The 26,701-nt window shown below is 44.2% G+C and overlaps 1 protein-coding gene across 2 annotated transcripts in view; it reads left to right on the top strand.

Annotated features, from left to right (window-relative positions):
• Positions 1-7,877: 7,877 nt before the first annotated feature.
• Positions 7,878-26,701, top strand: part of NFASC (neurofascin) — a 187,997-nt gene continuing 169,173 nt past the window's right edge. The window contains exon 1 of one of the 2 annotated variants that reach the window (XM_034767198.1): positions 7,878-7,950. The gene's annotated coding sequence lies outside the window, so the exon portion shown is untranslated. The remainder of the gene's footprint in view (positions 7,951-26,701) is intronic. The other variant, XM_034767200.1, reaches the window with a different exon arrangement.

The following is a 26,701-nucleotide window of genomic DNA, read 5'->3' as shown; positions in this document are numbered from 1 at the left end:
AGCAGTCTCAGTGAAGTCAATGGGGAAATATTCAGTGTAAGGATCTCATGATCTGCTCCCAATGATCTAACTACACCATCCACACCAGTGTCACACATCATAACTACCCGAGGGTCAATTCTACAGGAGGAACAGAAGACCTCAGTCTTGCCAATCCCAAGTATTCAAAAATCAAGAATGAAGGCCCCATCCAAAATCATGAGACTGGCTTAAAAAACATGTGTTTAAAAAAGAATACATTTTGGATTAATTTGATTTGCTTTCTGGTTTTCGAGCCCTTAGGGTTCATATTTTCAAAAAAAATTCTGCAACACAAGGACTAGAAATAGATGCTTTTATGTGAAAGCTGAGATTCCTGTTTAATCACCTGACTCCAGGAGCTGGGACTTCAAGTAAAAAAATCACATACCATTAAACTCTTGATAAAATTGCAAGAGTTGGCAACAGTGTGAGTTAAACAAAATCAAGCAGGGCTCTGGCTCTCTGTCACTAGAGGACACTTAGAATTCTACTGATAGTGTGCATGTGCTGATAAACGTAATCTTCCATGTCCGCATGCACGCGCGTGCACACACACACACGTCTAGTCACTAACAGTGAAAACCATTGGCAGCAGCAAGCACAGTCTGTCACTGTGCCTGGTAGTGCCAGCTGAGAGAGCCAATCTTAGGTCAGACTGTTAAAAAACTGGGCAGACACTCCCACACTGATGGTATAGTCTATAATTAGATTTAACCAACCCAGCAACACGTTTGCTCCCGGATCTCAATAAAAGCTCCCATGGAGCCACACACAGTCTTCTTAGATGCACCAATTTATATTACCACCCAGACAAACTGGACTTCTGTGATGAAACATTATTAAAACCAAATTCGCTACACATTATGTTCTTCCAGTCCCAGAGGCCAGTCACTTACCCAGGTCAATGGATGCTCAGGACCTTACACCAAAGACTACGCTGAAAGCCAATCCATTAGTACACTAACTAAAGATTTATTAACTAAGAAAAAGAAATGAGAGTTACTAAAAAACTAAAGCAAATAAAATACATTACAGTTGGATCGAAGTATGTAGTCCAAAACGATAGCAGGGATCTTAAATTTGCTAGTTGTCTATAAGTCTCTCTGGGTTGCCCAAATAGTTTTGGGGACCTCAGTCCTTTTGTTTGAAATTTCCCCTGTCAGAATTCACCAGTCCAGAGATGAGGTAGGAAAGAGGTGGCCAGGGACCTTTATTCTCCCCTTTTATATCTTGACCCTTATTGCTGGAAAAATCCTGGCTGTGTCATGGGTCAGGAAGTGTCATGGCGTACGTGCGTGGCCATCAGTCCTTGATAGGAATTGCAAATTCTAGCTTGCACCGTTGTGGACCTGCCATTTGAGGTGTCTTTGGGAATGATGTGCAGACACCCTTCTTTTTTTTTTTCTTTTGTTTTTCCTGAAGAGCTAATCTGTGGGCATTTCTCAGACTCACAACATGTTTGAGTTACAAACATACAGCAAAAATTCATAACTCCACGAGCAAGGTCAATACACACATTATAACAAGACAGTAATACTCAGCAGGTTATACCTTTTCCAATGATACCTCACAAGGCATACTTTGTACAAGATTTATCACAATTTTGTAACAGTGGTGACCATATAAGTGTAGACGGTCACCTTCCCCTTTAGACAGCATCACACAGCTCCAATAGTAGATCCACTGGGTTGAGGAAGGGTCAAGCATGACTTGTGCGGGGGAGCATTACGTTGACTGGGGAGGCAGAGGGAAAATGGACAGACTGGGTACAAAGCTGGGAGGGATAGCCTGATTTGGATGGGGGAGAAAGACAGCTATGAAATTAGCTGAGCGGGGATCAGCTAACTGATTAGTTACAGAGGATGGATTGGTCCGGCAGGCATGGAGGGACAGATGGTGAACTGGGAAGGAGTGTGGGGATCAGTGAGGTATACTGACAAAGCTGAATGGACTGCATAATCGATTAGTTGTGAGGGAAGGGGGACAAACAGATAATTTATCTGGTGGCCTGTGTGGGGTGGAGAATTATTCACAGGCCAGGGAATTAGTATTTCCTATTAATTCATTTATACTGCTATAATGCCCAAAGGTTCCAATGAAGATTGAGATCCCCAGACTCTGCTAGGTGCTGTAGAAACCCACAGGGAGAGAGAATCCCTGCACCAGAAAGTTTACAGTCCAAGACCTTGCTCTTGCAAACACTTATACACATGCTTAACTTTACCACAGGTTGTAGTGCTATCCCATGGTGGAAAAGTTAAGGATGTTTGTAAGTGTTTGCAGGATCGGGGCCTAAATAGCAAACAGCAACAGACACACACCATAAGTAAAATATCAAAAATGCTTTAAAAAAAACCCCTTTGCCTAGCTCCTTTATTTTATAATAACCCTTTCTGATTCCTTTTTAATTTAATTTATTTTTTATTTAATCCTTCAAACTTCTGCCCGTTTTCTTGGGGTTTTATTCAAACTTTCTTCCCTCGCTTTTAGTAGCAGCATTTGTCACCTTTCCTCAATCCCTTTCAATGTTGTCAGCACCCTGTAGCAGGGTGGCCTTCCCCTTTAAGGGTCAGGTGGCCTGGAGCTAGCAAGCCCTGTTCAATTATGAGGCCCAGCTGGGAAGTGGTCAGGTGAACCCTATAAAAGGCTGGGCGAGTGCCCTATAGGGAGCTATGTGAGGGAGATGGGCTCCTATAGAATGTACTGCAGTAGGGGGAAAGAATGTGGTCTCTATTCAGCTGTGTGAGTGAGACAGACCCAAGCAAGCTAGCTTTCAGGAGCTGTAGTTGGGGGGGAGGAATGTATGTATGTAGAGGAACTGCCTTTGTTTTATGTTTTGAAGACTAAAACTGTGTCTGAAAGAGACTTGGGAGTGTCAGAAAGTCCTTCCTGGGAGAGTCAGGAGATCTTCCCTGTGTGAGGGGAAACTGAGGCAGTAGTGATTCTGAAGTCTGCCTGGGTAAGGTGGTCCTGCTACACACTCTGTAACCTTAGTTTGTCTCTTGGAGTTTTACTAGATATAATTCAGAAGTCAAGTCCTCCACTAACTGAGACCCCCTGTCTCAATAAAGTCCCAGGAGTGATGATTTGATAAGGGAGCTGGGAGAAAGAGGATAGTCTCTTATGTTCTGATTCATGGTCTTAAGAGTGTGGGCTGAGACTTGATTGCAGAGGCTTGAACAGGTAAGCCTATGGCTGGGGAGCTGAGAGTGGCTGTTGGTGGGGCTGCATGGGACAGAGGATGGTATCAAGGCAGTGAGAGCAGGAGGCTAGAATGTGGGGAAGATCACTGAGCCAGACTAGAAGAGGCCCAAGGGGACATAGATACCTTTCTCGTCGTTGAATTAAGTGGGCTGGGAGTGAGGCAGAAAAAGCAGTGAAATAGAAAACTGGGAAGGGAGCTGCTTAGAAAGGGAAAGAGAGCTATTTGTAGGGAAAACAGAAGCAAATAGATCAGGGAGGAAACAAATTTGTCTAAAGAGGGGTGAAGACTGTGTGCATGCAAAAAGACAATGGAAAACAGTATGATTCAAATGTATTAACAGAATTCATAGCAAAATATTGTATGAAATAAGGCTTCTGTACTCTCTCTTTTTTTAAATAGGGTAAGGGGTGACTGGGGAGCTCTGGGCAGGATCTGGCTATGGGAATGGAGTATTCCATAGTGCATAGATCTCAATAAGCTTTCAATAAAAGCTAAATATCACTTCTCCCACTTAACAGATGGAGAAATTGAGGCACAGCAAAGGTGAAGTGACTTGCCAAAGGTCCAACAGTGAGTCTGGGGAACACAGGAATGAAACCCCAGCCCAGAAATGAATAACAAAACATCAAACACTGACACTTTGTTTTTGATGTTATTGCTTGCAGTTTAGGTTTAAAAGCGCCTTTTAAAAAAAATAAGAAATTCTGCCTGGTATCTAAAATTTGGGCTGGAGAGGACACCAGGCCCTCCAATTTAAATTTGTCCTAGCTCCCCGCTTATGTTTGCCTAGCTGCAGACCTGAACAATTCCATACAGAGCTCTTCCATGGGTAACTTTTATAATAATCTTTCCTGGCTCTTGTGTAACATTTTTTCATTGGTATATCTCAGTGTTTCATAGGGGTGGTCAGTATCATTATCCCTGCTTTACAGATGGGCTAACTGAGGCATGGAGAGATGAAAGTGACTTGCCCGAGGTCACCTAGCAGCAGAGCCAAGAATAGAATCCAGGTCTCCTAAGTCCCATAAGGTAACTTCTGCTGAAGTATAATGTCTCCCTATTTAGTAATAGGGACACCAAGGGGCCAGATTCTACTTTGTGTCTTTGTATTTTGCACTGTTGTGATGCTTAGGGATATCAATGTTGTGCCTTACACTTTGGAATAAATCAGATCAAAGAATCAGGTGCAATGATTTCAGTGGGGGCATTACCTCTGATTTACACTGGGTCTAATTCTGATGTAACTAAAGTATCATAGCTAGCAGGGAGGCTGCCTGCTAGCTAAGGGCCTGAACTTGCTCTCCTTCAAGCAAAATATTTATTAACAGCAGTGGTACAGTAGCAGGACCCCAAAAGTCTCTACAACTGTCAGAGTAGCCACAGCATGTTGGAATATATACAGATTTTTCCTGGCATGTTTGGCAGCCATGTTTCTTCCTAGTGTTACCAGCTGCAGCAGATGTATTATGTTTTAATTAAATGTTACTTGGAATGCCTCTTTCAAACAGCTGCTGTTCTGTAGTGTGAATCTGAGAGGCAAATCTTTTCCCCACATTCATATCCTAAGTAATTGAGCTAATGGTTATGGGGTTCCATGGGTGCCATTTAAAAAAACAAGTTTTAATTTGTAATCTAAATCAGCTTTGAACCCAGTCTGGCAGAGGTGAGGTGCTAATGCCCTACCAGGCCCTGTATCTTGGCTAGTTTGAATATTTCTTTCCTATCCATTTGAGAAAGCAACACTACCATTCCAAATACAAATTCTGCTCTGCATGGTTCAGCAGACATAAGCATGTTGTTGACCTATTGGTATTTGTTTCTTGTGTTTTACCAAGTGACATTTTCTCTTCTAGGATAATAAACCCAGGCATGAATATTGACAAAGCAAAAGGTATGGATGGGGAGGTTCTCTAAAAGTTGCACCCTTTCAATGAATTCCCAAAAACAACTTACAGGGCTTGTCAGCTGCCCAGGGCCCTACTTCAGCAAACCACTTAAGCACATGATGATCTTTTAAGCATGTAATTAATCCCATCCCTATTCAAAGTACTTAAGCACATTCTTAAAACCTTGGGATTTAAGTACTTGCCTCAATATTTTCTCAAGAGTGAGCCTCTATTTGCTGTGGTAAATGTTCATAGAAAAAACTCAATTATTCTGGCCATGAAATAGGAAGGAGAATAAACATCAGAAAACCTTTTTATTCTATACAACTGGGGGCTAAATGTAGCCATGATGCAACACCAATGACTTTAAGGGAGTTACAGCAGAGGTGAATTTGGCCCTGTGGGATCAGTTCCTTTTCCTTTTTTAGAAAATTCAACTAATCTTAGGGTAAAATCTATGTAATTTAATAGGGGATGAAACAAACAGGGTTCCTCAGAAATTAAGTCCAGGGTACAGTAGAGACTTAAGCACATGCTTAACTTTACACACCACATGGTCCCTACTCAATGTGGCAAGCAGAGTTAGTTATAATATTTTAAAAACCTGTAGTATTTAATCAAGCTATGTCTATGTAATCCTATTTAGGATCTGTAGAAACCCATGAGGTTCCTCTATATTTGTATCTTTTCTCTAGTACTGTATCTGTTTTGCCAGAAGGGTGTTGGGATTCTCATTTCACCCTTGCCCTGCGGGGCTGTGAATCTAAAGGTGACAACATTGGGGAAGTGCTCTAGAACAGGCAAGTCAGGCCCTGATCCTTGCATTGGACTTCTTGTGGGTGTAAGGGTCTGCCTGTAGGGATCAGAGCACAGGACTGGGACCTTAGTGTGTGGGCTCTCTGGAGAAGGGACCTGTTTGTTGTTTACAGTTAGCATAATAGGGTGCTGATTTTGAGTGGGGGCGTGCTACTGAAGTAGAATGATAGTTTATAGTTATTTCTATCACTGTCAAATGAGTGAAGTGCAAAATAGCATAAATGGTGAAAAGTCAAGTAGGGTGTAGGTATTTTTTGTTTGTTTAAAGGCTCTAAATCTAAACAGTCAGTAATAGAGCTAAGGATGTTATGACATTTTTATCACATGGTAGGGAATAAGTGTATGAGGCATTCTCCTATACTTAATTCAAGATCTCTGGGTCTTGATTTAACATACTGTTCTTTCCCCCTTGATATCCAGTTCGCCTTCTAAAATGAACCAGTTGGCTTCAAATCTTGTAGCTTTTCTTATGGAAATAGTCTTATAGAATGTAATAAGAATGGAATCAGTGGGGGTTGACAAACTCAATAGACTTATGTAGAAGTTACTTAGGCATTCTGCTACATCTCTAGTCAAGAACAAAAATTACCTCATCCACCTTAAATGCTACTTTCTCTGTAAAAGAGAGCTGTATGCAGTTAAAGTTCAGATAAAACACCCCTTATCTTAGGGTCTGAACACCTTCCAATGATGGGTTGATACAACAGCAGATCTTTCTCCCAGATAACAGGACTTTGTCCAAAAACAAAGTGGTTCCCACAAACGTTTAAAAGGAGAAAGTGGAGTGCTAATCCAAGCTCCTGACTCTCAGCTGGAGCCTGAGATAATGTGGATAAGCCTATGCTAAATGGGCAGCTGAATAAGCTTTTCTGGGAGGCTGCAACCTCTGCTTAATGATTAAGGAATCAGATTTCCTCAGAAAACAAACAGCGGTGTCAGTAAACAGGCTAGGGTCTTTCACCTGAGAGTCTGGCTCTGCTGTGTATAGACAACTCTAAAGGCTGCAGGAACTTAGTGTCCTGAGCAACAAAACTAGAGCAAGCTGGGGATCTTCTGATGAATCTTTTTTTATTGAAAAATGCTGATTGGTTAAAACCAAAGGGGTCTTGTGAAGCAGGGTGGACATCTTGAGTTGACAAAATATTCAGGAAAAAAGTAATGAAATGGTCAAAATGAAACATCTTGACCTTTCACAATTAAAATGTCTTTTGTCTGAAAAGAGTAAGGAGTCTACTACTAGTAAATTAGTATTAATTACTATGAAGTATTAAATACCCTTGATCCCCAGGCCTTACCTATGTCATTACCCAGTCTCTCTTCCTTCATGAATTTATTCCCATTCATTAATTTACCCTCCCTATTAATATATTTATTCCAGTTTAAAACAAACACGACTATGATGAATTAAAGGATAAGGTAATAAAGGTGCATTTTACCATCAGGGGGGTAGTCAAGGAGACCAACTCCTGCATTCATTACGCTTCCATTTACCCCATTAACTCTTCCTCTGTTGCCTCATTAATTACTCTCTCCTCCCCATTAATTGCCCCCTCTTGCTCTTACCCCCCAGGGCAATGACTTCTCTCATTTAATCTAATTTCCTATGAGGGAGGCAATAACCCCACTCATTAACGAGGCCATTGCCTCCTTATTCCCTCCCTGCTAATGACTCTTCATTAATTACTACTTCTCTTCCTCCCCTCCCCCTCCCCCCCAATGTAAGCAGTGGTGCAGGGCAGTCCCGTGCCGCCTCTGGGCAACACAGCAGCGGGACTTCGGACTTGCAGCAACAGAAGCGCGCTCCGCTCCCCCTTGCTCGGGGGCGCGCAGACACCCCAGAGCGCGCACGCGGCGGTCGGCGGCGAGCCCGCTGGTCCCTGCCCTACTGCGGGAGTGGGAGGGGGGAGGCTGCAGGAGGATGAGCTGGGCAGCCCGGCGCGGAGCAGGGGCGCAGCGCTCGTGCAGCCGGCGCGGGGAGGCCAGAGGCAGGCGCGTGCCGAGCTGCAGCCCCGGCCGGGCCAGGTAAAGCGATGCTGCGGGCCGGGCGCGGTGCGAGGGAGGCGGCTGCGGGCAGGGCCAGGTGCAGAGATGCCGCCGCTGCCCTTGCGTGTGTCTGTGGCTGGGTTTGCAAAGGGGCGGGATCGGGCCCCTCCGCGCTTGCTCCCCTTCTCCATGCCGGGGCTGCGCAAAGCTGCCTCCTGCATCCTTCCTGGGCGAGTCCCCCTTGTCCCGTCTCCTCCCCCTGCCCCCCCATCGCCCCCAAACACCCCCCGTCCTCTCCCTGCTGCTGCAGTCCCCATCCCGCCCTGGTCGGGTCCGCAGGGCGATCTGCTCAGCGCAGAGAAGAACGGGGCTGGACATCTTTGGGGTCCGTGCGCAAGCGGCTGTCCGGCGGCTCCCGCTGGGGAGGGCGAGCGATTAACCCTGCGCCTTACAAGGGGATTTGGACAATCCTCTTAACCGTGGCCCCGATTCCATCCTGCTGCGGAGGCGCTCAGCCCTCACCGTCTTCCCTGGGTGCCCTCTCCACCCAAGGGCAGCATCTGGGTGTGACACAGCCTCCTGGGAGGGAGGGTGTAATTTGGCTTCATGCCATGTACGGAGAGTTGAGGTGCCTGGTTCTGTGGTCACTCTAGCTGTGGAATCCCACAGAAGTTCCACCCACAAGACAGCTGCAGAATCTGCCAGAGAGAGATTTTCTCTCTCTCTCCCCCTTTCCCCCCACCTTTATTCCAAATTTTGTAAAACAAAACTGTGCACTGGGAACGTGTCTGCTTTTGGACCTCGTGGAAGATCTCCTGGCTCTAATATCTTGCTCTCCCTTCGTGAGGGAAATGTGAACATCAGGGCTGGTATCTGATATCAAAAGTTTGGTGGTTTGTTTTTTGCCTGTGATGTCTAAATGTTGAATGGCATTACAGTATGTGTGTGTGAAAATACTTGTGTCAATTTCTTGGGGGCACTTAGGTGCAGAAAGGAAAGGTAGCATGGACATAAACCATGAGCCTGCTTCAGGGTATGTACCAACCTTTGATAGGGGAGGGAATTCCCCCCCCCCCTTCCTGGATGGTTATTTCTTAATTGTTTATTACAGGCTATTTTATTTCATTTAACCTTCCCCCTAAGGCTGCTGGCAACCCAGTACCCTGCTTGTATCTGGACTACTGACCTAATCCAGTGGGGCTGTTATGAAAATACCTGGAGTGTGAGGTTGCAATATGTGGATCGAGGCCTTGCCAAGAGATACATTGCTTATAGGATGGGGAGATGGGTGCTTTGTCCCTGTTAACATTGTTTTTTTAAATATGCAAGTTCTGTTGTGTCGGTGTGTGAGACTAGCTGGTATTAGTCAGGTGGTAAGTGCTGAATCATGTGTAGTCCTGACTCTACAGCAGGTTTAGCTATTCGCTGTCTCTAGGAAATGTGCCGGAACTGGTCATAATGACATATAAACGCTTTTCCTTTTATTGTGTGTGAACAGTCCATGTCTTCTGTAGGAACCTTTGGGGCCTGAAAGAACGATATGTTGGTGTGATACAGTGTGATATTTATTTGGCTGTGTTGGCTCCTTGGAAAACATGGACACACAAATAACATGTATGTAGTGGGCGAGATCTTTGAATAAGTGCAAAAGATCTGAATGGGGAGGTTATACTAAGGGTCAGAAAGGTTGAGAGAAATGTTTTCACTGAAAATTATGATAGTTCTTTTTAGAATCTGTCTGGGTTTTTTGTTTTTCTTCAAGGTCAGATCCTGAGACTAGCAGTGTTGTCTACTCAGTATTATTTCTGAAGCGATATCTCCAGCTTTCTCTTTCTGAGAGCAAAGCTATACAAAGTGTATGTGACAGAAATTTAGCATACTGAGATCCAGACATCTTACTGTTTTAAGATGAATATGGTGGAGATGCCACTGTTGCCTAGGTACTCCTAACAAATGCCGAAGACAAAAGCAAAAATTCAGGGATTTTGATTGAGATGCTGGCTCCTTCATTGTTAACCAGGTTTCTGTAAAATGCCTACCCTTCGGCAGACAGTTAAATTGAGTGCCAGCATGACTGCTTTGTTTCCCCAAAACTTCTTAACACCACAGTCTAGTATGAAAAATAGCCACTTAAATTCAGGATCATGCTATTTCTCTATTAATTGCTTTGATCTGGAGCACATGCGATCTGCTCTTTTTTTATAGATGTGACATGAGACTATTCCATTCACATAGTGTATACAGATAATCTCAGCTAAACATAGAGATGGGCATAGTCTGCAAACTTGGAAATGGACTCCTAGGTCAGGGTGGTTCGGGTTTGGAGGGTTGATTTGGGGTCCCATTGTAGTAATGTAATATGATGGGATCCTGGTCCATGACTAGGGCTCATTAAGGGCTACAGTTATAATTTTTATATATATATATATATATATATACATACACACACACAATAATAACAATAGTGATGCCTATTGCAGCAAAAAGCTTAGTTATTTTATTTTATCTCTTGCTCCAGAATGTGGAACCGTGTCATCCCTGGGCCCTTGTCCACTTCACTCACTACCTGTCCATTTCTGAATCCAACATAGAAATGCCCTCTTGGTTTTAAAATGCCTCCCTGAACTCACTCTACCATGCATCTCTAGTTTCATGTCCACCTGCTCCTACAAACGTCTTTACCCTGCCTGCTGACAGAAGTGGTTTGTGTGTGTGAAATGGTATATGCACACCCACCCCACCTGCTGGAAAACATATGAGGGGGTGGGGAGCAACTCTCTACCATCTAGAATAGAGAGTTATTCCCTGAAAAGCATGGGAGAGGTTTGCAATAAGCTAAGGAAGGAGGATTGCTGCTGAAATCTCCACCGATCCCAAGAAATGGGTTCCCAAGCAATCTCCTCCAGGTGGCTCATAGGTTTTCAACCCTGTACAATCAGCACCTCTCCTTCAGTGGCTGTGATTCCCTTGTCCCTCCACCAGCTAGCATTTTCTTCTCGTGGATTTCAGTTAACAAACCCTCCAGGCTCTTATGGAAGCACATCCAGGTCCTCCTGCAGGATGGCAGGAAATGGGATGCCGTGTTTCCAACGCCAAGGTTGCAAAAATCCTGAGATTTAAAAAAAAAAAAAAAAAAAAAAAAAAAAAGTAAAAGTAAAACTTGGGTCCTTTTTATTTGTCCCCCCACACACCTTTTTTGTGTCTTTAGGGTCACATCTTCAAGCTTTTTCTCTGCAGACATGAGGGCTAGAAACCTTATAAAAACAAAGCCGAGATTTTCATGGAATAATATGACTCCAGGGGCTGGGGCTTTAAGTACAACATCAGTACTGTGAGAGTTGGCACCGCTGGCAGTGATTGTGTGCTGCAGAGTTGATACTACCTCTTTCTGTAACTTTGTCACCTTTGTGCAGGCTCCACAATGAAATCAGAGCTGGTCAAATAATCTGCTCCTGAATAATTATTAGATGAGAAAACTGCCAAAATTCACAATGAATGTTAATTTGCAATTAATTATTCAACTGCCTGTTCAGACATTCATGTGATCCAACTGTCTCAACATTCCTGGGTCTTCTGTATAATTGTCACTGTTGCTGGCTAAGTGCCATTGGGGTGGTTTTCTATATTGCACCAACACCAAAAATGATTAGAGATGCTCAGTCATAATACAGTAGCAATAGATAAGGCCTAATCCTGCATACCCATACTTCTGAAAGCTGTCTTGGGGCTTCAGTGAGGCTTCTTGCATGTGTTGGGGCTACTTATGTGAGTAAACATTTGTGAGAGAGGACTCATGTATTGGTCTCTTGTCCTCTTTGTGTTTTACAAAGCAGTAATTTAAAGGTGTTTATTGTAAAGGAGTTATTTGTGTGATCAGACGCAGCTTGTTGAATTGTGGTTTGGGAAGGGACTTTGGGTTCTTAGACTAAAAACAGCAGAAGGAAGAAGAAATAGAACAGAATTTGTAGATGAAGACTACTGGTTATTGGGATCTTAGGTTTGAAATACTGTCGGTGAGTTATTTGTGGTCGTGAGAAGGGCAAGTTGAAAGAAAATGGACACTGACAGACAGCAATGAGACTTTTATTAGTATTTGTTTCACAAATGAGAGGGAAGTATTGAATAAACATTTTTTCTAATGCAGCTTTAATTTTGTCTTTCTTTTGGAGCGGTTTATACTGAAATTTAATTTTACTTCCATAATCATTCATGTAACTGGTAGTGTCCAATGCTATATCCAGACTGTGTCCAGTTATTTTGTAAGCAATGTTGCTGTGGGATGAAAGCATGTTGCTTTCCTTGCAACATTTTAAATCTTAAATGGCAAGTGACTTGCCAAACCCTGAATACCAGGACTCTGAAACGGTGGAATCGATACACTTACCATAAGTGGCACTTCATGTTCCTGTGAATGCTGCCATGTAAACAGCACAGTTGATCAATTACTAAGAGTCTTGTCCAGCAATGTTTTGTATTTTCATATTGGAAACAGTTGTGTTCTGACCAAGCCATCACAAGGAGTGAATAACTTTTGCTTTAAATCTCCATTAAAACCTTCTGATCAAAGGAAACACTTATGGATCCTGAATGAAAGGGTTTTTTTTGTTTGTTTGTCTGTGTGTTTGTTTGTTTTTTGTTTATGGTGATTGTTAGTGCTTGTAAAAGGAAGGGATTAAAGGCACTCGCTAAACCTGGACATTATACAGATAAACAAAGATAAGCAGAGTTGAAGTCTGAAGATTTGAGCTGAAGCCTGAACTATCTCTTGAGATTTTCAAAGTGGTCCACGGGTATTAAATGCAATTGAGCTAAGCAATTATGGATGGGGAACATTCTAATTATGGCCCAGATCCTGCAATATGATCTGCACAGACCTTTGCACCTGCATGGAGCTACGTTGAAGCCAGTGGGTTTCTCTCTAGGTGCAAAAGTCTGTGCAGACCATATTGCAGGATCTGGGCCACAATTAGAATGCTCCCCATCCATAATTGCTTTGCTTGATTGCACTGGAGTGTTCACTAGTTGCTGTTGTGGGGTATGTGTTTATGTTTTTAAAGCCTGGTTAGCATTGGGGTGGGGGAATAAACACATTTCTTGCTGTTCTTTTTAACATAGTTCTTATTCCAAAACCTAATTTTTCATCTGCACTTCCCGGGCAGTCTCCTTAACACTCCTGGGGTGTCTCATTTGACTACAGCTCATCATTACCAAACGTTTCCTTGATATTTTCAAGCAGAGTGGCCTGCAAAAACTTATAACTAGATTCATTCAAAAAATTCTGTAGTCTTTAACCAAATCTCATCAAAGATTTCATTTTCCTCCTTGCCCTGTAGGTAATCTCTTTCCAGAAATATTTTCTTTAAAGTGAACTATCCAGGACTACAGGTTTAAATCTTGTTGGCTAATTTTTTTTTTTGGTTGCTGCTTTCTCCAGTAAAGCATATGTCATGACCTCAGTCTTTCACCTGTGCAGCTGCTCCTTCCCCAGCTGTCCTGGGCAGTTGCTATATGATCCTGGAAGCCCAGCCCAGGGTGGATTAGCTTGCATTCACTGTTGTGCTAACTAGGCTGTTAATATTTTACAAGGACTGAAAGAAACCTTGCTATGTTATGATGGATTACATTTAAAAAAAAAAAGGATTAAGACCCTCAGCCCTCCTACAGGGCTTGCAATATATAGTGAATGAGATAACAGGCCAAGGATTAATAACCTAACAACTAGAAATGGATTTGCATGGCTAACACACGTGAGCGTTTTCAAGGGCAATACACAGGGATAAACCGTAACTGTACCTCTAAGGAATCCCTCTGTTTGTGGGCTATTGCCCCTATAGCTGTCTGTGTGGCTAAATCCTATCATTCTGCCTACGGTGATCTCTGCATCCTCTGGTTCTTTCTGCTTGGTGCTGCACTCCCCACTCAACTAATGGCTTACAGGCAGAGGGAGCAGCCTGTGGTGTGTAAAAACAGCAAGAGCATCACTCCTGTGCTGGAGGCTTGTAGGGAGGACTGGGACGGTCTGGGTTGCAGGGGGTGAGGGGAAGCTAAGAGTTAGCTGGAAGAGCATTAGCTAGAAATTCTGGCTGTTGCTGTCCTGAGACTGGTATCCAACAGTGGTTTGAAGGACACCAATGTCCAGGGCTGCTCTAGACCTCTCTGAATTTGTCTCATCTGGACCAAATGTACAATGGAGAGATGCCAGGTTTGGATGGCTAGGAGGAAATATCTTCCACAAAAAGGCTGTGGGAGGATTCACTGCAGCTCTCCGTGGCCAAGTTCCTGCAGTGAATTGCTGTCACTGGTTTCTTCTTTCAGGGGCAAAATCTGTTTACCAGATTATACTACCCTGGTACTGATTTGAGAGATGGTTCAGAATTGCAATAGGGGTTTACAATTGGAAATCTTAGACATAGTCTGCAGATCCCAGGTTGAAAAACACTGTTCTATGGTGGTAACATTTCGTGTGCCCCTTTAGATATAGTCTGCGAACCCTCAGGGGTCCATGGACCACAGATTGAAAACCACTGCCCTAAGGGAACACACAAGGTTAACATTAGGTTTCAGAGTAGCAGCCGTGTTAGTATGTATCAGCAAAAAGAACAGGAGTACTTGTGGCACCTTAGGGCTGGTCTACACTGGGGGCGGGAATCGATCTAAGATACTTCGACTTCAGCTAGTTGCATATCTTAAATCGAATTATCTGGGGTTCCACACGGCGCGGGATCGACGGCCGCGGCTCCCCCATCGACTGCGCTACCGCCACTCGCTCTGGTGGAGTTCCGGAGTCGACGGTGAGTGCGTTCGGGAATCGATATATCGCGTCTTAATGAGACTCGATATATCGATCCCGGATAAATCTATTGCTACCCGCCGATACGGCGGGTAGTGAAGATGTACCCTTAGAGACTATTCATTCAACAGCTGTCCAGGGTGCTGAAATCCAAGACCCACATAATACACCTTCGCTAGCACCATTTAAACAAGTTTTTTTTTTTTTTAACCCTTAGAAGACATGGCAATGGCTGCCTTTTCCTTATGAACAGGGTCTGGGGGAAGTTCAGGTTCTGTCTAAAAGTGTGTGTGTTGGGGAGGGGGGGTTCTACCAGGGAAATATTGGTCCACATGTTGCTGATGCTACTTTGAGGTCTTCTTAAGGAAGAAAAGCTTAAGATCAACCCTGCCTTTTCACATGATAGGTTTATTTAACAGGGAGTTAAATGTGTAATTGGCACTAATCTTGCGTGTGAATGGTGTACGTCATTCTGCTGAAAGTAATCAAGATGATTGGTACTTGGAGTCAGCCTGTATCCTTTTGTTCTACAAGCTCTGACCTCTGCATGCCTCTTTCACAGTAGGGTATGGTACCACCAGCCACCTCATGTTTAATTACACTGCCCTGTTTGTGACAAGTTGGGAGAGTTGCTAATATGCCTTACAGCACTGCTTGACTCCATGGTGATAAAGACGTATCTGTACACTGAGCTGTACCCTTATTGGGTTAAGGGCGCATATTTATATAATATATAAAAGCTCTGTTTTGCTGTCACTTAAATGGTGTCAGGATTTGTGACATCTTGCTTTCAGATTTCTAGTAGACCCAGCAACAAAGAATGCTTGTTGCAAGCTCATTGGCTTTTGTGTTTGGATCCTTGTGACGTCCCCACAGATGTGTGCAGGCGAGAGGGAGAGGAGAGTGATAGAACTGAGCCTTTGTAGCTGTGCACATGTGACTGCACACATGGCATTGCTGAAGCCTCTGTCTAGTCCTCATTTCATGGTACACCAAACCTCAGGGTGTGGTGTGTGTTTTTTTTTTTTTTTTTGTATCTATGAAGCCAGTGTCATGTTGATTTTGCGAGGGTTTCAGTGTAGCTGGTGATTGAGAGCTTGGCACAAATTCAAAATAGGATCTCTGGTTAGGATGTTGTGCCCTCTACACTGGTATATGATGCACAGTTGTGTGGGTTGAGCATGACTTCTTAGAAGTTCTAGGTGGCCAATGCAATGGAGAAAGGGGTGGGGGGAAGGGAAACTACTAAATAAGAATAGATTATTAAATACTAAGTAAGATGGAGCCAGGCCTTCCTCTAAACTAACATCTCTTCTCTCTTACCCCCTGTAGAACTTACTACAAAAGCTCCGGTAACTTGTACCGAACACATGTACCTTGTATGGTGACTATCACACAGGCTCTTAAACATAGTCTCTCTCTCCTATCCACTCATCCCCAAGTCTCGCATACACTCTCACAAGAACATCTCTGGTTCACATAATGCTCTAAATTAAACAGGCCAGTAAACATTAACAAAAAACAGTCATGTTGTGCTGCTTTTCAGTGACTGGCATCAAGGTGATTGACAGCTCCAGGATCCAGATGCCAAGACCTTTAGGGTTTTCATTTTCCAGTCAGATCAGCATCTGGGCTTTGTATTTTTGTCTGACCTCTTCTCAGCTGTCTTGGCCACAGTAGCAACTGTGAGGCTGGCCTGGCTTCAGCCTAATAACAGAGCTCTTCCTTGTGTGCCTGGCTGTCCCAACCCAACTTGCTATTAAAAATTCTGGATCCTGGGACGAAAGATGGTTGACAGCAAATTAATTTGGAACTGTGTGTATTGGGAATATTCTGTGCAAAATCTTCACACACAAGTAATCCTTCTGTGAGGTCAGCGGTAATGTTCCTCCATGTCACCCAACTAGCCTTGCAGGTAAATGGACATGAATTAGTCATCTACAAGAGATGACCTACATACAGCACCACCACATTAATAGGCTTAAAAGAACATGTCATCACAGCTAATAGAGCTGACAAAGTTGGCGTGCTGTGGGTTGGTTTGCTTTTTTTTTATTCCTCTGAATGCAGAACTTCAGAAGAAGAGACTGCAGAAAGTCAAGTCCGAATACTTTCATTAAGCTCAGTGGTGTGACTGAGACGGTTGAATGTGAGGAAATGGGACAGATCACTGGAAACTCTGTTCTTCCTGCTCTAGCTTTGAGGAGAAGGAATTGGCTCCACCCCTGGCATGGGGGCGGGGGAGGAAGGAAGTGGCTGTGATGCTTAAGGATGTGGCTGTAGAACACACAGAATCATAGAAGATTAGGGTTTGAAGAGACCTCAGGAGGTCATCTAGTCCAACCCCCTGCTCAAAGCAGGACCAAACTCAATTAAATCATCCCAGCCAGGGCTTTGTCAAGCCATGCCTTAAAAACCTCTAAGGATGGAGATTCCACCACCTCCCTAGGTAAACCATTCCAGTGCTTCACTACCCTCCTAGTGAAATAGTTTTTCCTAATATCCAACCTAGATCTCCCCCACTGCAACTTGAGACCATTGCTCCTTGTTCTGTCATCTGCCACCATTGAGAACAGCCAAGCTCCATCCTCTTTGGAACCCCCCTTCAGGTAGTTGAAGGCTGCTATCAAATCCTCCCTCACTCTTCTCTTCTGCAGACCAAATAAGCCCAGTTCCCTCAGCCTCACCTCATAAGTCATGTGCCCCTGTCCCCTAATCATTTTCGTTGCGCTCCGCTGGGCACTCTCCAATTTGTCCACATCCTTTCTGGAGTGGGGGGCCCGAAACTGGACACAATACTCCAGATGTGGTCTCACCAGTGCCGAATAGAGGGGAATAATCATTTCCCTCGATCTGCTGGCAATGGTCCTACTAATGCAGCCCAATATGCTGTTAACCTTCTTGGCAACAAGGGCACGCTGCTCACTCATATCCAGCTTCTTGTTCACTGTAACCCCCAGGTCCTTTTCTGCAGAACTGCTGCTTAGCCAGTCGGTCTCCAGTCTGTAGCGGTGCGTGGGATTCTTCCATCCTAATTGCAGGACTCTGCACTTGGCCTTGTTGAACCTCATCAGATTTCTTTTGGCCCAATACTCCAATTTGTCTAGGTCACTCTGGACCCTATCCCTACCCTCCAGCATATCTACTTCTTCCCCCCCAGCTTAGTGTCATCTGCGAACTTGCTGAGAGTGCAATCCATCCCATTATCCAGATCATTAATAAAGATGTTGAACAAAAACCGGCCCCAGGACCGACCCCTGGACACTCCCCTTGATACCGGCTGCCAACTAGACATCGAGCCGTTGATCCCTACCCTTTGAGCCCGACGATCTAGCCAGCTTTCTATCCACCTTATAGTCCATTCATCCAATCCATATTTCTTTAACTTGTTGGCAAGAATACTGTGGGAGACAGTATCAAAAGCTTTGCTAAAGTCAAGGTATATCATGGCCACTGCTTTTCCCCATAACTGGCTCTGTGGATATCTCGTCATAGAAGGCAATCAGATTGGACAGGCATGACGTGTCCTTAGTGAATCCATGTTGACTGTTCCTGATCACCTTCCTCTCCTCCAAGTGCTTCAAAATGGATTCTTTGAGGGCTGAGGTGAGGCTGATTGGTCTATAGTTCCCTTGATTCTCCTTCTTCCCTTTTTTAAAGATGGGCACTACATTTGCCTTTTTCCAATCGTCCGGGACCTCCCCCAATCGCCACAAGTTTTCAAAGATAATGGCCAATGGCTCTGCAGTCACATCAACCAACACCCTCAGATGCACTGCATTCAGCCCCAAGGACTTGTGAATGTCCGGCTTTTCTAAATAGTCCTTAACCTGTTCTTGCATCGCTGAGAGCTGCTCACCTCCTCCCCATACTGTGCTGCCCAGTGCAGCAGTCTGGGAGCTGACCTTGTCTATGAAGACCGAGGCAAAAAAAAGCATTGAGTACTTCAGCTTTTTCCCCATTTGTCACTAGGTTGCCTCCCCCATTCAGTAAGGGGCCCACACTTTCCCTGACCACCTTCTTGTTGCTAACATATCTGTAGAAACTCTTCTTGTTACCCTTCACATCCCTTGCTAGCTGCAACTCCAATTGTGCTTTGGCCTTCCTGATTACACCCCTACATGCTCGAGCAATATTTTTATATTCCTCCCTAGTCATCTGTCCAAGTTTTCACATGGCTGATGACTACTGCAGCAGTTGTGTTGACTGTGTCCGTGGTAGTTCTGGTTAGTGGAGGAGTGGCTAGTAGCATACTCTGGGCTAGGAAGTTACTGTTCAGACTGGCACCTTTTAAGACTAACAGAAGTATTGGGAGCATAAGCTTTCGTGGGTAAGAACCTCACTTCTTCAGATGCATCTGAATTTGAAGCATCTGAAGAAGTGAGGTTCTTACCCACGAAAGCTTATGCTCCCAATACTTCTGTTAGTCTGAAAGGTGCCACAGGACCCTCTGTTGCTTTTTGCAGATTCAGACTAACATGGCTACCCCTCTGATACTGTTCAGATTGTCTCATATGTTTATATGGTTAAAAGACAGGCTACCTTGTGCCTTGATCCTGTCACAAGCTAAGCAAGGATCAGCCAAGCCAAGTATTTGGCTAGATGGATTTCCTTGGAAAATAGAAATGGATGGTATTGATGATTAAGAGGCATTCTTCCCTATGCACCAAATCACCCAACATGCTGGTAGGGGTGCTATCTGGCTAGGATGTAAAACTATATAGTCATGACCACTTGTGGCCATTAAGGAACTCCGAGAACTTCCCATGGGATTAGGTGAGGGAAGGTGGAGTCTGCCCTATTGCAGGCACTGGTAGTTGCACCTGTGTAACTGAGAGGAGAATTTTGGGCCAAGGTGAACATGGCCAAATTTCAGCTTGCGTAGTCATTGCCCCCTTACGTTCCCCTTTTAGTTGCAGTTTGAAACAGTGCTCTTAATTCCCTGCTCTGACCTGCTGTGCAGTGTTGCTGTGTTTTTGCAGGTGTTAATCTGAATCCAGATCCAGAAATAAACTTGGCAAATGGCACCTACCTTTATAATGAGCTGATTGCATTCTGGGGTGTTCAGAACCTGGTTCCCAGTCTTGTGGTGGGAGCTCATCTCTAATCATTGCTCCTTTTTAATGTGTTGGCATCATGTGCCTAAATGCTTCTTGGGAACTGCAAGCCCAAATCGTCTCCAGTAGAGGAACAGTCAGAATATGAACAAGCAAAACAAATATTTAAAAACTAGTCCCAAGTGAGAATTGAAGCTCTAAACATAAACTGAAGGAAACCAGTCATGACTTCGTCTCTGGCATCCATTGAGTTCTCTCAAGGCACTTTAAACCATCACTGAAACTGTTGAAACACTTTGTGTAAGAGTCACATACTCAAGAGTGGCCATTAATTTTGAGTGCCTTGGTTTTTCTGGGGCTGGGCCTGATTTTTAGAGGTGCTGGGCACCTGTAGCTCTGTTCACTTTAGTTAGAGTTTTGGGTGCTCAGAAGACCTGAGATTTTCTCAGGTTTGGGCATAATCAGAGGCCCCACTGAAAACATGGGTCTGCATAACTACAGGGTAGATTTTCAGAGGAGCTCCACTTTAGCCACTTACTGTGATGCCAAAATCAAAGCTGAGTTCATCTGGCAAATATGCCTTTTATTTAGGTGGCTAAATGGGAACTGAGTTTTTCTGAAAATCTGGCTCTGTCCCCCTTGGTGATGTGGACTTTTTTTTTACACTTCAGCTGTACTCCATTTAGAGTTGTTACTTAGCAGAACCTTACAATGGATGAGACCACTTCAGCGTGACAGACTGTAAAATAGTCCGTATTCTTCCGTTTTCCGAAGCCCTGTCTCCTTCTTGGAGTTGTGTATTATCTCCCATTCTGCTTGTTTTTCCCCCTTGAGGGAATTACAGCCTTAATATTGGGAGCTCACCTCCAAGAAGTGGCATAAGCTTGGGTTTTATTACTAAAAGGGAAAAAAGTCCCCAAAACTGTCCTGCCCATCTGTGTCTACTTTTATATTATCATAGGAGGCTAGGGGCATGAGGCTTATTGTTTCGGAAGGTGCATTTCAACTTTGTCTGAACTGTTATACAAAAGGACACCTAAGCGTTAGATGGTGCAAGGACCTATTGATACTGAGAATGTCAAACTCGTTATAACTGTGAATTACAGTGGAGGGTTAGCAGCTCTCCAGAACAGATGCGTCTGAAACCAAATTTTAACTAAGAACGTATCAAACTGAACAAATGTGTAATTAACAATAAGATAAGGGGTGGCTCTGGAAGGCAGCTAATTGCATTTAAAATATCCTCTTATCAGCTCTTATTTGGTCTTTAGGCAATTGAGCTTTACCAGGGTTGCATTATTTTAAATGGCATCTCCTCCTCCCAGTGTCATTGAAGGATCCTCTCCTTACAGATCCCCAGATGTGATTATTAATGTGTTTGCCACTTGGTTCCACCTTTTTTAAATATAGCCTTGTTTTTCAGAATGTTATAGTAGAGCAGTGGGTTGTAGAACAGAGACCTTGCAGGGGGAGAAAAATAAGTCACCTTCCCTGCCCCCACCTCCATTTACCATTGCTCTCCTTGTGGCACCAAGAGTTTGCCAGATCCTACCCTTCTTTGAAACCGGTGTGACGTTGTGCAGTCTATATGGTTTTATAAAAACATAAGTGAATATAATGTAACTGGAATATGATTCATGCAAAAGGTCTCTTGTTAGGTATCATTACAAAGTTTATAATCTACTGAGTGTGATCATGCTATTTGTATAAATGTACCACTCTTGTATCTAAAACTAGAAATATGAAATAACTCTGAGGGCCTATTGTAATTATGTAAAGTGTGGGCCATTAATGATGGTTTGGAATCTTGATGACTCCCATTAACCAGGACCATTGTCTGCAGATAGCTGTGTTTACCTGTTAGTCTTCCTATATATGTGTGTGCTGGCAAGTGGGCAATGAAGTCTTGCAGTGACATGTGATCATGTCACCTGAACTGGAATCCATCTTTAACCTGGTGCTTTTCCAGTGAGGAAGGGGTGGAAACCCAGAGGGACAAAGGGTTCCCGCCTTATGCAAAAGATATATAAAGGGGTGGAAGTGAACACAAAGGGGAGAGGAGCCATCATGAAGAATCACCTGAGCTGAAACAAGAGCTGTACCAGGGGAAAGAATTGTGCCCAGGCCTGGAAGGTGTCCAGTCTGAGAGAAACTTACTGAAGCATCTCTGAGGGTGAGATTATCTGTATTTAGCTTGATTAGACATAGATTTGTGCATTTTATTTTATTTTGCTTGGTGACTTACTTTGTTCTGTCTGTTACTACTTTGAACCACTTAAATCCTACTGTCCGTATTTAATAAAATCACTTTTTATTTAGTAATTTACTCAGAGTATGTATTAATACCTGGGGGAGCAAACAGCTGTGCATATCTCTCTATCAGTGTTATAGAGGGCGAACAATTTATAAGCTTTATGCAGGGTAAAACGGATTTATTTGGGTTTAGACCCCATTGGGAGTTGGGCATCTGAGTGCTAAAGACAAGCACACTTCTGTGAGCTGTTTTCAGGTAAACTTGCAGCTTTGGGACAAGTGATTCAGACCCTGGGTCTGTGTTGGAGCAGACGGGAGTGTCTGGCTCGGCAAGACAGGGTGCTGGAGTCCTGAGTTGGCAGGGAAAACAGGAGCAGAGGTAGTCTTGGCACATCAGGTGCCAAGGGGGTTTCTGTGATCCAACCCGTCACAACCGGCATCTAAAACAAGCAATAAAAACCCTGCCTAAGAATAAGTGAAGGTATTGACATAACTCTGCCATGGTCCATATAAAACAGCCTCGTATTGTGTCTAGACTCCAGTTAGAGTTGAGCCATGAATTCATCCTCTTCTATTTTTAAAAATCTCCATTCTTGTTTTGACATTGGTGGGGGTCCACAGCATTAGCAAGGGCACTGGAAGCATTTTGTGTGTAGTTGAGAGGCTGGGCAGACGGAACCTTATTTTGGAGACTTGGGTCCCCCGTACTGGAGACATCTTCTCTCCCTGCAACTACTGCCACACCTGTGAGCAGCTGACACACTTGTGCATTTGAGCTCCTCAGATCAGAATGAGAGAAGGCTGATTTTATAAAAGGCTACCCACAGTGTGCCCTCTGTGAGGGGCCCTCCACTTTGGAACCTACTCGACCCCTGGTCTGATGTAGCTTAGATTTCTTGTTTTCAGGGCACACTGCCAGGTGCCTGTGCTTTTGGAGAGGGAAGAGAATGCTAAGGGGCTGATGTGTGCAAGGGGAAGGGGTATTGATTTATTTTGCTTGGGTATGAGGTACAACTACTGAGAACATCTTCTGATTTGACTGTCTTTAAGTTTTGGCTAGATCACAGGAGTAAGAGTGCGGTTTGTTTAAATGTTAGAAAAAAGAAATAAATATTTCTGTCACATTATCTCCCTCCATTCTTCTCTTGGCTACTCTCAACCCTCTGGGGATTTTCTAAGGGAAGAAATCCCTCACACCTGGTTTCTGTGAGTCCATCTCATTCATTGGATAGCTGAGGGCTCTTCAACAGATTTTGTCAAATCTGTCATTGTCCTGTTCTGATCCTCCCCTTCCCACCGTCAAACTTGGATTGTCCAAGCCCTGTATCAATACATCTGAGTGAGGTTTTTATTGTTGTTGTTTTCATATTGGTCATGAATGTTCCTCAACCACAAGAGATAAGTGTAGGTAGCAGCAGTGCACGGTCTCCACCCCTCTCCCCACTACTTCAATCCTGACCAAGAGAGACCACCCCTAGGATGAGGTGACCTGCATGGCCCCTGCATGCTTGGCCTGAAGCAGCCAACAAGGCATTATCACAGGGCCTTGCCTTTATGATGTCAATCCTTGTTCACTGAGACCTAGGCTGACATCAGCCATGTGTAGCCCACCAATAACGGTCAGACAGTAACGAACTTTGGTCTCTCTGAGTAGCTGAATTGGGACTGATGATCTGTGTGTGAAAGGCTTTGCAGCTGTTTACAGGCTGGATGACTCAATCTTCTTAAGGTACAAGAACTACTATTATGAGAAATAGCTCCCCCATAGATTGTAGAGCCTCTGGTATGCCAAAGGAACGGTGGAGACAGCATCCCAGTAGAGGGAAATAGCTAAAAATGATTTCTGTTCCTGAAACACTCTCATTTCAAATACTGTTTTAAATACCATCCATGCCTAGGTTTTATGTGATGGGTGCCCTTGCAGCTTGGCTTTGCCATAGACCCATTTTGATACTAAAAGAATGACATGATGGGAATGCAAGTGTTTGCATTTATGAATCAAGGGTGGCGGGGATTTGGGGATATTTCACCAAGCAAATGAAAACAAATGCTCTCTCTCTGCGTATTGTTGCAAGCTGCCTGCATAGATCTGCTGAGTACCAGGAGATCCAGGTAAATTAAACACAGTCCCCTGTGGTATACAATGATCTTTTTCGGTGGTTCTCTCAGGCATTCGGGAGTTTGACAAAAGTGGGCCAAAGCTACAAATTGGCATTTTAACGGCTTTCTTAAAGACTTGTTTTTCTTCTCCTTTTTCTCCTCTTTTAAATGTAAAGTAAGGAAAAGAGCTCAGTGTTCCCAATCGAAGCTTCACTGTCCATGCCGGTGCAATTATATTTGGCCATAGTCCATGACGTAACCTGGGTTGACATTTTTTTGGTGATTTATCACTGTGTTGACATGTACTAAGAGGCTGAACTGGTGAAGCAGGTGACATCTGTAAAATCCAGTGCAGTAACATTAGGAATGGTGGCAGGGGGCGGGAAGGGGCACGGGGAGAGGGGTTCTGGACTCTTTTTGGTAGGTTATAAATCAGTCTGTGGGTGATATCACATCAGAGTCCCAAGGCTAAATTGAGGTGCCTCTTCCTACCTTTGTTAATGGATAGAAAAGATTTAGGCCATGGTGTGTTTTTTGTAATTGTCTAGTGAATTCAGATGTCCAATTTGAGACCTCCTTAAAGGGGCCTGATTTTCAGAAAGTGCCAAGCTCCTGCCTTGTGATAATTGGGCATCTGGCCACTGGTTGCTTTTAAAATCTTGGGTTTAAGGTGTAATGAGGATGAGAACTTTTGTCATTCAATTACTTAGGCCATGTGCAAATCAAAAAGTTCCTGACAACGGGGTCCTGGGGTTCACATACATCAGTGTGGGAAGGATTAGAGAATGGGGCTGTAGTCAGGACTCTGGGTTCTGTGTCCAGCTTTGCCACTGATTCAATGTATGGTTTCCTCCCTATCCCCTTTGGCAAGTCACTTAACCTCCATTTCTCCATCTGTATAATAGGGGGGGAAATACTTGACACACAGTGGGATGTGAGGCTTCAAGGTGGGAGTTTCAAAGGACCCTAAGGGAGTAGGGCCCCCAAGCTCTCATGAGTGGGAATGGGGCATCTGACTTCGTTAGGTTCCGCAGCACCTGCCATGCAAAGATTGCAAAGTAATAGACCAATGTCATGGAAGGGTGTTTGATTTGTACTGACCAGCATATGTCCTGGAGAGAGATTAGTGCCATCCTGTTGATGAAGCAGATTGTATGTCAATGGTGTCAGCTCAGGCTACACATTGAAAAGTTGGTGTATGGGGGGCATGTCAAATCTACTTAGTGTGCTTTAGCATAGTGCTCTTCTGACCAGTTAGTAATTCTGGTCCCCTCCTGTGATTCGCTTAGCCAGAGCATTTGGTGATAAGGGGAAGAGGGTGCTAATGAACTTTTCATTGTTTGATCCTCTATATGATCAGGCAGGGTAGTGTGAGGATGGGTTATTAAGCTCAACATCCTGTCTAAAATTGCACAGAGGGCTGGTGGAGATAATGCTACCTGCTTAGCACTTCTCATCCGCCAAGGGCTTTATGTTAATCCTCCTAGCCACCCTGGCAGATGCATGCAGGGGAGTTAATGCTGCTATCACCACTCCTCAGATAGCAATACTGAGGCCAGGTCTACACCACAGACTTATATCGGTATAACTGTCACCCAGGGGTGTGAAAAATCCACATGCCTGAGTGACAGTTAAACCGACCTGACCCTCTGTTTAGACCACGCTGTGTTGGCAGGAGAGCTTCTTCCATCAACATAGCTACTACTTCCCGGGGCTCCGGCAGCAGGGCTCCAGCGGTGATTTAAAGGGCCCGGGGCTCCCTGCAGCGGCTGGAGCCCTGGGCCCTTTAAATCACTGCCAGGGAAGCCGGTACGCCGTACCGGACAGTACCGGCTTACTTTCACCTCTGGGCCTAATGGTGTCTTCACTCAGCTGCTCTCTGTAGGGCTGTATGTGAAGACAAGCCCGAAAGATTGATGAGTTTGATTTGCCCAAGATGGCTTTAGGGAGTCCTTGTCGGAGCTTGAGAATCCTGACTCTGTCCTGTGCTTGGACCTGCCCTAGAAAAGCAAAGGGGGTGAAGTTGGCTTTCAAGTTCTAGTCTCAATCCCAATGTAGCTTTTAATTTGAGAAAAAGAATAAATCCAGGCCACCTGAAGGATGCTCCTTGCAGGTGTGGTGTCTGGTACCATCTGAGGGACCCAAGGGTGTCTCCATTCCTCCTTGCATATCAGCATAATCTATTGCTCAGGCAGATTTGGATCATTGTAGCCACATGCTGGGGCAGATTCTTGCTATAACAACTGCTCACACACTGCGGCTTTTAGAGAGTTCATGTCTAGTCCCAGGTGATGACTGAAGCTTTCAGAAGCAGCACGAGCCGCTTTAAGGTGTGGGTTCTCCAGGCCATGTCCCTTCAGTCACTTCTTTCTCAAGGGGATTTCAGCTGAAAAGATCCTTAGAAGCGTGCAGTGCAAAAAGCCAATATAGAGTAATGGATGGATTGCAGTGATTTACAGGGAAATAATTCCATCAAGGAGTTCACTTAAGCGGTTTATGGTAGCAGGGCTAGAATTGGTTCCAGGTAATGCGCTGCAGCTCAATTGTTGTCTTCTGTATATCTACCTATGGTACAAGGCTAGGGCCTTAA

This window comes from Trachemys scripta, chromosome 4 (assembly GCF_013100865.1).
Source record: "Trachemys scripta elegans isolate TJP31775 chromosome 4, CAS_Tse_1.0, whole genome shotgun sequence".
NCBI classification, from domain to species: domain Eukaryota; kingdom Metazoa; phylum Chordata; order Testudines; family Emydidae; genus Trachemys; species Trachemys scripta.
This window is presented reverse-complemented; position numbering and strand designations above follow the sequence as displayed.